Raw genomic sequence first — 14,651 nt, 5'->3', positions numbered from 1 at the left:
TGAAGAAGTGTCTTGACCCGAAACGTCACCCATTCCTTCTCTCCACAGATGCTGCCAATCCCGCTGAGTAACTTCAGCATTTTGTATCTATCTTCGGTTTAAATCAGCATCTGCAGTTCCTTCCTACCACAGAAGCTAATATGTTTTCCTATGTAAAAATGACGGGCAAGCAGTGGGCAGGGTGGCAGGAGCTTTGCTGTCTAGTGGTGGCCATCCGGTGCCCGTCACTCCTGATATACAGGAAAGATGTTCCCTATGTTGGGGGGAGTCCAGAACCAGGGTTCACAGTTTAAGAATAACGGGTAGGCCATTTAGGACTGAGATGAGGAAAAAAAATTTTACCCAGAGAGTTGTGAATCTGTGGAATTCTCTGCTACAGAAGGCAGTGGAGGCCAACTCACTGGATGTTTTCAAGAGAAAGTTAGATACAGCTCTTAGGGCTAACATAATCAGGAGGTATGGGGGAAAGCAGGAACGGGGTACTGAGTTTGGATGATCAGCCATGAACATATTGAATGGCGGTGCTGGCTCGAAGGGCCGAACGGCCTACTCCTGCACCTATTTTCTATGTTTCTATGTTTCTGATAAGCTGATGGCAGTAAAGGCTTACTCACCAGTGACAAGTGCGAGCTAGGAGTGTTGTAACAGGTTCTTGGCAGCCTCCAGCGGTGAATTGAAAGCAATTTGTGTGTGTAAGGAGATAGGGAAAAAAGGAACACCACTGAGTATAAGGACACATCGCAGAATTCCAGCAGGACGCCAAGTTTGGTGGAAATGTTGGTGAGAAAATTGGCTCCGTCAGATCCTTGAAGATCAAAAGATCCTCATCAGAAAACGCAGCGATGTGGCACCCTGCTGGCAGGAAAATTGGCAGGGGAAAAGTTCAAAATAATTGGCCAAAGAACTGGAGAGAGGAAATACAAAATATATTCACTGCTTGATAGTGGATTAAAATTTGATGGAATCTGATTTCCTTGGAAACTTGTAAGAAGCAAATTGGTTTGTACTTGAAGGAACCTCATTTGCAGGATTATTGGGAGAAGTTGCTGTTTGGGACTAAAGTTGACAAACTCTTTTAAAAGACTAGCAAAGACTTGCCAAATTGAAATGCATTATTCCTCTGTTGAATTCAATGAGTCCTTGCTAGCTACCAATTGGAAACCGCATGTTGCTTTTAAAGTCAAAATACATTTTCAATAATTCGCTAAAATTATAGCTAACATAAAAGTGTTACAAAAAAGTGGTTCGGATATTTGGATAATACTGCAGGCTCTCTCCTTTCTATGGTCTACTCATTTATTGCAGGGCAGTTGACCAGATTTTCAGTAATAAGTGTAAACTTAACACTCTCAATAACAGTCAAAAGTAAATTGATTTATTAAAAAACCCTTAAGAGTTTACAGACACAACAATTGTATACAAGAGTCTTATACAATTTTTATATAAGTGTCGGGAACCTGGAGCACTGCTCAAATGTTTCAAAAATATTTTGGAGCCATTTCTTAATCAAATTCAATTACAGTCAGCAAAGTTAAGACTACATTTTTGACGACTTTGGACTCGAATCACACCAAATGGTGAGTCTTGTGTACTGCCTCAGTGTAATCCGCTTCTCTTAACCTTGTACTTAAGTAATGATGTCCCTATATATAGGAAAATGTGTTTATTGTACTGTACACAAAAAGAATTTCACTGTACCTAGGTACACAAGAAATAATACCATTGAACCAATGGTGGCTGTGTGGAATGAGCTTCCAGTGAAGGTGGTGGAGGCAGGTTCGTTTTTATCATTTAAAAATAAATTGGATAGTTATATGGATGGGAAAGGTGTGGAGGGTTATGGTCTGAACGCAGGTGTATGGGACTAGGGGAGAATACGTGTTCGGCACGGACTAGAAGTGTCGAGATGGCCTGTTTCCGTGCTGTAATTGTTATATGGTTATTATAATAATTGTATTTCTCCTCAGGATTCTGTATGAGATACACCAGACAATGAGTCTCGAAGGCAACATAATATGAACATTGATTCCCAATTTACAGCAATTGGCCTCAAACATTACCTTGGTTTCTCTTTCCTAAGCTGGTGCTTGACCCGTTAAGTGTTTTGCATCATTTTCTGTTGTTATTATTTTAGGGCATATATTTATTACATTCTTGGAAGTAATAGTCAGTAAATAATGGCCAATGTTTTGTTTGTGAGAGAAATAACTCCTCATAGAACATCCTGACCATAAATTATGTTATTTCCTTCGAAGTTCCTTATCTTTCCAGCTCTGTAATCTTGCTGTCTCTGTAGTAAGCTTCCTTCTGCCTACCTAATTCCCTAGTGGTTGTGTACATGCAGTAAATATTTATTTCATATTCTTGTAATTATATTGAAACTGTATGAAATGCACGTTTACCTTCGTACAAACCCAACAATAAAACTCGAAAGTTGTTTTTCTCACATGATCATTTCATTAATGATAGAATTGTATTACTTTGTTAAAATAAAAGTCTATAAAATAAACATCTATAAAGTACCAAACAATGAGTTGGAAATGGGAGTAGGGTGAGGCTGGCCTCTAAGCAATCTATTTTGCAGTTGTTTACTCAAGGAACAAGCACGTATTGTACTTCCGGTGGCACTGGTGCCAGCAGCCTCCACCTTCAGCCGGGTATCTTTTTGTTTTTTTGTTTTTTTAGTTATGTTGATGTGTGTTTTTTATGATTTTTAAAATGTCTTTATGTGGGGGAAGAGGGCACGGTGCGGGGGATACCGTCCTTCAGCCGCTTCCTGGTGAGGACGCGACTATTATTCGAGTCGCGTCCTCGCCCCCCCCCCCCCCCCCCCAGCGGCCTACCTGGATTGGCGCGGCCTTTCCTGCCGGGATCGACCAGAGCTCCAGCAGCGGCGGGACAGCGCTGAAACATCGCGGGGCTGGCGATGCCTTACCGGGGGTCGCCGTCTGGAGCCCGGAGTGCTGGACCTGCTGCACCGACATCATGGAGCTGCGGTTTGCGGAGCTCCCAACGCGGGCGGCGCTGATCAACAACGCGGGGTCCTGCGACTCTGCCCGGCTCGACCTGCGGACTCGGGAGCTGCGGACTCCGGCTGCGGGAGGCGGCTGATCGGGAGGTCCGGGCCGCTGAGGAGGAGGATGTTCACCGTCGGGGATCGGCGTCGGCGTTCCACTAGCCCGGCGTGAGGGCCTGAACATCGGGCCACCCGGGGCGGCGACTGCGGGTGCTCGGAAGGCCCCGACCACGGATGAACATCTGGGAAGATCGGAGGGGAGGTTGGCTGGACAATGGTGCCTTCCTCACCTTGGTGCCACTGTGTTGTGTTGTGTCGTGGACTTTCTGTGTTTGTGCTTTTTTTTAAATTCTATTTTATTTTTTTAATATGTTTTAATATTTATTATTTATTTATTTTTATGATACTGACTGTAAAGGGAAATTCATTTTGTTGTCTCTAATTGAGACAATAATAATAATAATAATAATAATAATAATAATAATCTTATTTATATAGCACATTTCGTAGTCAACTTGCATTGACCCCAAAGTCTCACATAATTACATTACATGACACACAGGCACAATGGGTGAAGTGTCTTGCCCCAAGGACACAACGACAGTACACTCCGTGGGATTCGACGTTTCCGAAACACTAATTGTGCCAAATAACAATAAATTTGAATACAATACAATACAATACGTGCATACGTTTGAACATAAGAACGTATTGAACATACGTTTGAACTGGTTGAATTAGGAGCAGGAGGTTGACTACTTGAGCCCACAAGCTTGCCCTGCTGTTCAACAAGATGCTGGCTGACCTGATCCCAACCTCATTCTGGTAACTCCACCCCTAGTTCTCCGACTAGTTTCACTGTCCTCCTGATTAATTTTACTGATTGTATGCCTCGTTGGCACCTTCCCCTCAGCCAACAATGAACCATTCTAAGGTAGACACAAAATGCTGGAGTAACTCAGCGGGACAGGCAGTATCTCTGGAGAGAAGGAATGGGTGACGTTTCGCATTGAGGTCTCTGAATCCAGAGTCTGAAGAAGGGTCTTGACCCGATACGTCACCCATCTCTTCTCTCCAGATGTGCGGCCTGTCCTGCTGAGTTACTCCAGCATTTTGAGTCTACCTTCGATTTAGACCAGCATCTGCAGTCCTTTCCTACACAATGAACCATTCTACATTTCTTTGATCATCGCCTGCTTTGATCTGCTTTACCCTTCTCGTCTCCCTCTCCCTCTTTCCTCAGTCTGAAGAAGAGACCTGAATCTTCTCCCATTCCTTCTCGGCAGAGATGCTGCCTTTCCCGCTGAGTTACTCCAGCATTTTGTGTCTATCTTCGGTGTAGTTTCTTCCTAAACATTTCAGCATGCAGTTTTACAAATATCTACATACCTCTTACTTCAAAACATTCAAAGTCACTGCTGCCTCCAGTCTATCGGGATGGGAGCTTCAAAGATTCACAACCTTCTGAGAGACAAACGTTCACCAACAATTTGCTCTGTGCCACTTTCATGTTGACTGTTATATTTTTAAGTTCCTTCCTGCAGTTCGCACTTTGTAGCTATTTCTGGGATATCAAATACTGACATAAAATGCTGCTTTATTTCAAATGCCATTTCCTTATTCTGCATTATTTATTCCCCACTTAATGGAGTGCGTGCTCCCTTTGTTAAATTTCATTTTAAATCATCTTTCAAAACTTTTACCATCTCTATTACATTTCTTGTGGCTTTATCACAAACACTAAATTTTATTTTTTTAATTTTTCCCGTCATGTTTTCATTTTTTACATATTCTGAATACCATCTGCTTTGTGCAATAATATACTTTGTCTTTGAGTTTGATACCATTTCTAACTTTTTATTAACCAGGCCATCCCTTCAATTTTTTTTCTCCTTCGATCATATCTTCAATATCTATTTAGCAAAATCTCCTTGGATGTCTGCCCCTGTATTTCAATTGACTGATCCATTAACTTGATTTTCCATTTCATTTTAGTTGGCTCTGCTTTCAAGCATTTATAATTTTGGACTTATTTAAGTTTAAAATACTCATCTTAAATCCAAGCTTCTCTCCCCCAAACGGAATCAATCAAGAATTATGATTACTGCTACCAGGGATGCCTTCACTATGAGTTCAATCAATCCTATTTCATTGCAATGTCAGAAAGGGTGTAGCCAACTCTCTGGTTGGTTCTAGAGCATGTTATTTAAATAGCAGAACAAGCAGAACCAAAGGCAGTAACACTAGCAATAAAAGCAGGCTAATTTCGTCAGGGAAGTCCTGTGAATGGGTGAAGTGAAATTATGAACATAACACTCCACACAATATAAAATATAATCATCAGAGGTGACTGACAGGGTAATTATCCAGGCATTATCCATATACACATACATATATAAGTGTGTGTGTGTGTGTGTGTGTGTGTGTGTGTGTGTGTGTGTGTGTGTGTGTGTGTGTGTGTGTGTGTGTGTGTGTGTGTGTGTGTGTGTGTGTGTGTGTGTGTGTGTGTGTGTGTGCGATTTGGCTTGTGTGCGATCACGGCTATTCGAAGAAAGCACGCGCTAACGGTAAAATTTTTGCATATTCCGGTAGAGATTTATCCCGTGAAATCACCTTATCTGAAAAATTCATGCATTATTTCTCGAGTTATTAATCCACAAATATGAAGAAACTTGGAAAAAAATAACTGCTGATTTCCTGATGACGTTACAATGGATCTGCCTGCCTGCCTGCCTGCCTGCACTGCGAGTGACGTCAGCCCCCCACCCCTCCCTCCTCCCCCCCTGTTATTCAACAGTTGGCCCGTCGACTGAAGACCAAAAATCAGAGCTAAAGATTACGCTGCAAGTGAAGAACGAGCAAGTCGGGCCCTGTACTAGAGCTCTCGAGTCTGTCTCTCGTCGAGTCCGTCTCTGGTTGGGTCCGTCTCTGGTCGGGTCCGTCTCGGGTTGGAACCATCTCAGGTTGGGTCCCTCTCCCCCCTCCTCCTCCTACCCCCCTCTGCTGGCTGCCGTCTTACTTGTGCTGCGATTGTCTTCCTCGCACTGCGAGTGACGTCACCCCCCCACACCTTTCCCCCTCTACCCCCTTCAAAAGATGCTCGGGCATCGCTTTCTCTCGGCTCCTTGCATCGGATTCTCTCTCTTCCCCCCTGGGCTTTCAAGAACGAGCAAGTCAGGCCCTGTACTGAAGCTCTCTGGTCGAGTCCGTCTCTGGTCGGGCCGTCTCGGGTCGGGTCCCACTTCCCCCCTCCTCCTCCCCCTCCTCCCCTCCTCCCTCCCTCCCTCCCCCTTCCTTTCCCCTCCCCCCGCCTCTCCCCTCCCTCTCTCCCTCCCCTCTCTCTCCCCCCCTCTCTCTCCCCCCCCCTCTCTCTCCCCCCCTCTCTCTCCCCCCTTTCTCCCCCCCCCTCTCTCTCTCCCCCACCCCCCCCCCCCCGACTCTCCCTCCCCCTCTCTCTCTCTACCCCCCTCTCTCTCCCCCCCCCTCTCTCTCTCCCCCTCCCCCTGTGCCCGTCCCGTCCCTCTCTCTGTGCCCTGCGTTCCTCTCTGTGGCTCTCAGTGCCTCTGTGCACCTCTGTGTCCCTTTGTGTCCCTCTCTGTGTCCCTCTCTGTGTCGCTCACCGTGTTGCTGTCCGTGTCGCTTTCTGGATTCCCCTCTGTGTAACCCTCTCTGTGCCTCTGAATCCCTCTCTCCATACCTCCTCCCCTCCCTCTCCAGCCGCGCCTGCGAGTTGGGGGCTATACGAGAGTGGATACAATGGTGTAAAAGGAGTGAATGAATAATATTAATATAATATCAATTATGGTAGTTAGTGTATGTGTATGGGGGGTGGTTAGTGTGTGTGAGGGTTTGTTTAGTGTGTGTGCGTGATGCCGCAGGCCGCCCCTTCCCCCGCAACCGTGCAAAGCTGCTCCTGAACCTGGACATTACAGTTTTTTAGGCTCCATTGTTATTTTATTTCTGCCCCAATTATGCAATTTTGTTTGGAAGTTACACTATAAGATGTTATTAATATTGTGTTGTATGATGAGTTAGCATTAGATTATTGTGTATAATCTGGTTTTTACACCCTACCAATTGAACATAGAGCCAATTTAAAATTGTCCTGAAGTGATGATTTAACCAATATCAAAACCTTAAATAAAAATCAATATAACCTTTAAATAGTGAGGTTTTAGTTGTGTTTGTTGGCCCAGGCCCAGCTCTTGCCTGAACCATTGATCTGCTTGGTGCTCATTAGTTCTTGAAATGCTAAAACAAAATGCTCAACTTCCCTAAATTGTTTCCAAATGAAATTCTGGCCAAAGTGTTTATTTTGGCAAATCACCAAAGCTATTGTGGAGGCTGGATCCTAAACATTAATAGACTGTCACTACAACTCTCTACTGAGCTGTTTTGCATCTCAACCCTCACCAACAAACACTGCCCATTCTTCCAGTCAGAGGATGGTGAATCTGTGGAATTCTTTGCCACAGAAGGCTGTGGAAGCCAAATCAATGGATATATTTAAGGCAGACATGGATATATTCTTGATTAGTACGGGTGTCAGAGGTTATGGGGAGAAGGCAGGAGAATGGGGTTGAGAGGTAGATCAGCCATGGTTGAATCGCGGAGTAAATGATGGTCGAATGGCATAATTCTTCTCCTATCACTTATGAACGTATGACCAAGACTAAACCAATGGAGAATCAAAGCGCTAAAAATCTTTGCCATTGATATTTATAGTAAATACACGTTTCCGCTTCCCTTTTCCCAGGTTCTTCGGGGTGCATGAAAGAAGCATATGGAAGGAAATAAAAGATTGTTGAATCCTCTGGAGATTAATCTTTGGGAGATAAACTTTCTTCTCCATTTAGCCATCACTCTGGATACATTTCTGCCACTTATTTGCTAGAATGAAATTTAAAAGAAAACTCTTGCAGAAGTCTTGTATCTGTTCTCTGGATCAAGAGGTTTTGTTTAGTTTAGCGACACAGAATTGAAACAGGCCAGTCAGCCCATCAATTCCATGCCATCCATCGATTTCCCATTCACACTAGTTTGATGGTATCACACTTTCGCATCCACTCCCTATGCTCCAGAGGTAATTTACAGAAGCCAATTAGCCTACAAACCTACACATCTTTGGGACGTGGGAGGAAACCAGAGCACCTGGAGGAAACTCACATGGTCACAGGGAGAATGTGCAAACTCCACACAGACAGCACCCAAACTCCAAGGTCAGGATCAACCCTGGTCTCTGGCCCGGTCAGGCAGCAGTTCCACCAGCTGGACCACTGTGCCACCCATTATTTCCTATTCCAAAGTATTCAGAGCTATTTAGCCACTTTTGAAGTATGACCATCTATGTTTCTATGTTTCTACCAATGTTGTAAAATAAGAAATGCAGAAACTGAAACTAAAGACGACAAACCTGCAAGTCTTTGGGATGTGGAAGGAAACAGAAGCACCTGGAGGAAACCTGCACGGTCACAGCGAGAACATGCAAATTCCACACAGACAGCGCCCAAGGTCAGGATCAAACCAGGGTCTGTGGAGCAGTGACACATCTCCTCTACCAGCTGAACCACAGCCACTGCCCAGTCCATCACAGGTACTGATCTCCCCACCATCGAAGAGATCTACAGGGGATGCAGCCTCAAAAAAGCAGCAAATATCATCGATGACCCAAATCACTCTCATTTCACTCCAACCATTGGGAAGAAGGTACAGGAGTCCGAAAATCATATTCACCCGGTTCACAAATAACTTACCTCAACAACCATCAGGTTCTTGAACACTACACAACACTAACCTTAACTTTTTACTTTGATGAACTTTCTTTGGTTGCACTAAGGACAACAGGTTTTATTTTCCACTAGTATCGCTGTTATCAGTTTATACATCTTTTTGTTTATGAAATATTATCTGTGTGTATTGTTGTTACGGGCTGCAAGTAAGAATTTAATTGTTCTGTGGTCGGTACATATGACAATTAAACACTCTTGACTCCTTTGAGTATTTCCAGCCTTCTTTGTTTTCCCGATTTACAACATCAGCAGCTCCTTTGTCCTTCAATTGACATAACTGGCTTATGAAATTCCTATCAAAATCTGGCCTGATGTATATTACAAATCTTTTGCAATAACGTTTTGTCAGCTTGTTGGTTTGCAAATGATTGCCTAGCATTAAAACAAATCGTATGACTTTTTATAACCCTTAGATCAACAACCTTTCCTTTGGCTACAATGTGAAGAAATTTAAATAAATTATTGCATTAATTTATTAAAATACTGCATTAGAACATATTCAATGAATATATTACTGTGCATTGTTAACTGGTTTTTCAGAGCATGTTAATAAGGGACGTGATGGATTGGAGATGTATATTATGTTGACTCAAACAATCACAGGCCTTTGATCCCAGTGCAAGTGGTCGCTTTCCTGAGTACTGCTTCCAGCTTCAACCAGCCGTAAGCACATAAAATGTATTCCTGAGGGTGATATTGAAACATTGGGACCCAAACACACTAGTAAGCCTCTGCCAATTGCATGCAGGAAATAGTAAGGAAGTATTGCCTTCCTTATTTTGGCTACATCCATCATCAAGGTTCTAGCACCGAAAATATTCATTTGAGACCTGCTTGTTCTCATCATTCAACTTGTTTATTTGATATTGATAATGACTGAAACATCTCTGCAAAGACATACAGGTTTGTAGGTTAATTGGCTTGGTATAAATGTAAATTGTCCTCAGTGTGTATATGATAGTGTTAATGTGCGGCGATCACTGGTCGGTGCGAACTCGGTGGGCCGAAGGTCGTGTTTCCGCACTGGTATCTCTAAACTAAACTAAACTAAAATAACAGGCGCCAATAACATAAATACAGGCAAAAAGTGCAGTGGGGTAGCCCAGTGGCGCAGCAGTAAAGTTGTTGCCTTACAACGCCAGGGACCCGGGTTCGATCCTGTAGCAGCAGTTGGTTTGGTTTTTGAAAGTGGAAAATGGTTAAGGCTCGTAAACAACACAATCGTTATCAGGGAGAGATGGAGGCAAATGACATCTGTAAATACCAGACAAGGGGAGAGATAAGAAAAGAGTATTGGACTCACGTTGCAGCGGCCCCTACAGCCTGTCTGTCTTTTTTTTATTTTTTTTGTCTAGTTAAATGTAGTTGTGTTTTTTTATACTGTCTTTAACTGTGTTTATGTGGGGGGTGGGGGGAAACTTTAAAAATCTCTTCCTTGCACGGGAGACCCGACCTTTTCCCTGTCGGGTCTCCGTTGTCGTTGGGGCCTAGCTAAAACCGTGGAGCGACCCAATAACTGGAACGACCTGGGGGGGGTCCAGTCACGGAGCCTGCGGAGCTGCGGACTAATTACCATCGTGGGGCTGGCCAGCCTTGGAGCGCGGGGAGCGGTCGTGGTTCGCTGCTGCGGCACGACTCCGGAGCTCCAGCAACGCAACTTCTGTGGACTGTGATATCAGGAGCTCGCGGGTCCGGGTGAGAGACCGCTTTCCGGAGCTCCCGCAACACAATTTCTCCAGCCCGTGTTGCGGGGTTGGAACGACCCGGAGCGGGGCTGTGCATCGCCCGGCGCGGCTTTAATTACCGTGGGTCATTCGAACGCCCGCTGGGAGCTCCAACTTCATGACATTTAGTCCTGGAGCGGGGCCGTACATTGACCGCCTGGGGCTTCAACATCGGGCTTCAACATCGGAAGAAAAATGGAGAGCAGGGGAGAGAAAATACTTTGCCTTCCATCACAGTGAGGAGGAGGTTTGTGTGAATTAAATTGGTTGTGTGTCTAGTAGGAATCATCTTTGTTTGTATGGCTGTAGAAAAGTTTCGTTTGAGCCTCACTGAGGTTCAAATGACAATAAATATTGTATTGCATTTTATTGAGCTATATAAGGTTGTATAGGACGAGAGATAGCACAATGGGCTAAGAGTTCGGCTGGCGACCGGAAGGTAGCCGGTTCAAATCCCGCTTGGAGTGCATACTGTCGTTGTGTCCTTGGGCAAGACACTTCACCCACCTTTGCCTGTAATGGAATGTTACGGCGGCAGGCGCGGGCACACCGCGACGCCCTGTGTCTCCCTTTCAAGGGAGATGCTAAAAATGCAGTTCGTTGTCTCTGTACTGTACACTGACAATGACAATAAATTGAATCATTTCATCATTTTCATTTAATTTTCTGAATTCATTGTTTATTCTGTAGGTTTGTAATGTGCCTCATCAGATGAGTTAATGTTCCTTGAACTAAAGTAGAAATATCAAGGCATCATTGGAAAAAGCTAGTAAATAACACAATCTTTATCTGGGAGAGACAAAGACAAATGACATCTTGGAAGGAATGTTTCAGGCCTCTGATGGTGTAAAGGGAAGATGTAAAAAAGGAGCAGTTGCACATTCTACTGGAGGAACTAAACGGCCCAAGCATTATCTGTGGAGAGAAAGGAATTGTTGAATTTTGGGTTGAAACGCTGAATCAGGATTGTTGTTGAATCTAACATCAGAGTGCAGGAACTGATGGACCTGCATATAATGTTGAAAGAGTCAGGATGTGCTGAGGGATTGTCTAGTAGAGCATATTGATCCAGGACAGCCAGAGTTAAAGGGATAGAGTATAAAAGTTACATTTTTATGTACGTATAAAACCCAGTTTCGGATAAAACAGGAATATTGCTGCTAATTTGGTTTTGGCTAACTTTAGGTGGAATATGAATATCTGACGAAGAGGGCTGACATTTACCAGAGTATTTTCAGGGATGAGGGAATTTCAGTTGTAAAGTTTAACTGGAGGACCCGAAATTGCTTCCCTTGAACAAGGAAGGTTGCAAAGAAGAGATTTGATAGAACTGTGTAAGATCATGATATGAATTAGATAGGATTAAAAAAGTGGAAGTTATGATTTATAATCCTATGATTAGAACATTCTGGACCAGGGGAGGCTTTGATTTCAATTTTTTTACATAGATATGTTACATAGAAAATAGGTGCAGGAGGAGGTCATTCGGCCCTTCGAGCCAGCACCGCCATTCATTGTGATCATGGCTGATCGTCCCCTATCAATAAAACGTGCCTGCCTTCTCCCCATATCTCTTGACTCCACTAGCCCTTGGAGCTCTATCTAACTCTCTCTTAAATCCATCCAGTGACTTGGCCTCCACTGACCTCTGTGGCAGGGAATTCCATAAATTCACAACTCTCTGGGTGAAAACGTTTTTTCTCACCTCAGTCTTAAATGACCTCCCCTTTATTCTAAGACTGTGGCCCCTGGTTCTGGGCTCGCCCAAGATTAGGAACATTTTTCCTGCATCTAGCTTGTCCAGTCCTTTTATAATTGTATATGTTTCTATAAGATTCCCTCTCATCCTTCTAAACTCCAGTGAATACAATCCTAGTCTTTTCAATCTTTCCTCATATGACAGTCCCGCCATCCCAGGGATCAATCTCGTAAACCTACGCTGCACTGCCTCAATCACAAGGATGTCCTTCTTCAAATTAGGAGACCAAAACTGTACACAATACTCCAGATGTGGTCTCACCAGAGCCCTATACAACTGCAGAAGAACCTCTTTACTCCTATACTGAAATCCTCTTGTTATGAAGGCCCACATTCCATTAGCTTTCTTCACTGCCTGCTGAACCTGTAAGCCAACTTTCAGTGACCGGTGTACAAGGATGCCCAGGTCTCGCTGTTCCTTCCCCTTACCTAACCTAACCCCATTGAGATAATAATCTGCCCCCATGTTTTTGCCGCCAAAGTGGATAACCTCACATTTATCTATATTATACTGCATCTGCCACGCATCTGCCCACTCACTCAACCTGTCCAGGTCTCCCTGCAACCTCCTAACATCCTCTTCACAGCTCACACTGCCACCCAGCTTTGTGTCATTCGCAAACTTGCTAGTATTGCTCCTACTTCCCTCTTCCAAATCATTAATATATATGGTAAACAGTTGCGGCCCCAACACCGAGCCTTGCGGCACTCACTCGCAACTGTATGCCATTCTGAAAAGGACCCGTTCACTCCTACTCTTTGCTTTCAGTCTGCCAACCAATTTTCTATCCATATCAACACCCTACCCCCATAAGGTTAAGGTTACATAAGATTACATAAGGTTACATAAGGTTCAGAGAGTAGTGTGGGTGTGTGGAAATGTTTTTACCCTGAAAGTATTAATACGCCTAAATTCACATCCTAGGGGGTTAGTGGTAATAGAATGTGTCTTGAAACTAGAATTGTATGGACAATGACTTGAGTGACAATGATTGGCAGGGCGATGGGGAAGGCAGATGGGAATTGGGACAGATGGGAGGCTGCTTCTAGAAGCAGAGTAGACACGATGGACTATGCTCTGTCCTGTTGTGAATGAAGTGTTTCTATTTAAAATGAGCAGGAGAATGAAATACAGGATGGTATTCCCAACTGATATGGGGATAAGGCAGGAACGGGGTCCTGATTGTGGATGATCAGCCACGATCACATTGAATGGCGGTTCTGGCTCGAAGGGCCGAATGGCCAACTCCTGCACCTATTGTCTATTGTCTATCTTCCTTCATTAAATATGAATTACCTGAAAATTGGGAGATCCAATTCTATCTCTCTACAGTTTGGTACTGCCATTTTTTCAGATTAACAGCACATTTTAATGGATATTACCATTTGGATGGTTAAAAAGCACTTTAAAAGTTAATGTCATAAGGTCATAAGTGATAGGAGCAGAATTACGCCACAGCCCATCGTCTGTCTACTCTGCCATTCAATCATGGCTGATCTCTCTCTCCCTCCTAACCCCATTCTCTCGCCTTCTCCCTATAACCTCTGACACCCGTACTAATCAAGCATCTATCTATCTCTGCCTTAAAAATAACCATTGCTGGTTTCCGCAGCCTTCTGAGGCAAAGAATTCCACGGCGTGGGTTTTCTCCGAGATCTTCAGTTTCCACCGAAACCAAAGACATACAGGTTTGTAGGTTAGGTTAGGTTTGGCTTGGTATAAGTGTAAATTGTCCCTAGTGCATGTAGGATAGTGTTAATGTGTGGGGATCGCTGGTCAGTGCAGACTCAATGGGTCACCTGTTTCCGCGCTGTATCGCTAAACTAAACTAAATTTCACCAATTTACTATTTATTCTCTTCTGACCCCAACAATAAGGAAAAATAATAGAACCCAATCAGCCTCATCAGTTACCCAAGCAAAGTATTGCCACATGTCTGATCAAACTTAAAGGAGAGTAACTGTAAAAATGAATAGGTGAGGTACCTAGCACTTGCATCATTATTGAAAAGCAGATGAACAATTTGATAGAAATAGAAATTTAGAGGCAGTGGAGAGAGAATGATCTGAAGGCCATGGGGAAAGAATAGGCTTAGCACAGGGATGTTGAGAGTTTAAAGCTTAGAGATTCAGCATGGAAACAGTCTCTTCGGCACGCCGATCCATTCCGCCCATCGACCATCAGTATACTAGTTCTATGCCCCACACACACGGTGCAAAGAAGCCAATTAACCCGATAAACCTGCGCGTCTTTGGAATGTTGGAGGAGACCGAACCACGTTGTGACAGGGGAGAACGTACAAACTCTGCACAGCCAGCACTCATTGTCAGCATCGAAGCCGGGTCACTGGCCTTTGTCAGCAC

Source organism: Leucoraja erinacea, chromosome 7 (genome assembly GCF_028641065.1).
Source record: "Leucoraja erinacea ecotype New England chromosome 7, Leri_hhj_1, whole genome shotgun sequence".
NCBI lineage: Eukaryota > Metazoa > Chordata > Chondrichthyes > Rajiformes > Rajidae > Leucoraja > Leucoraja erinaceus.
Note: the sequence above shows the minus strand (reverse complement) of the source record.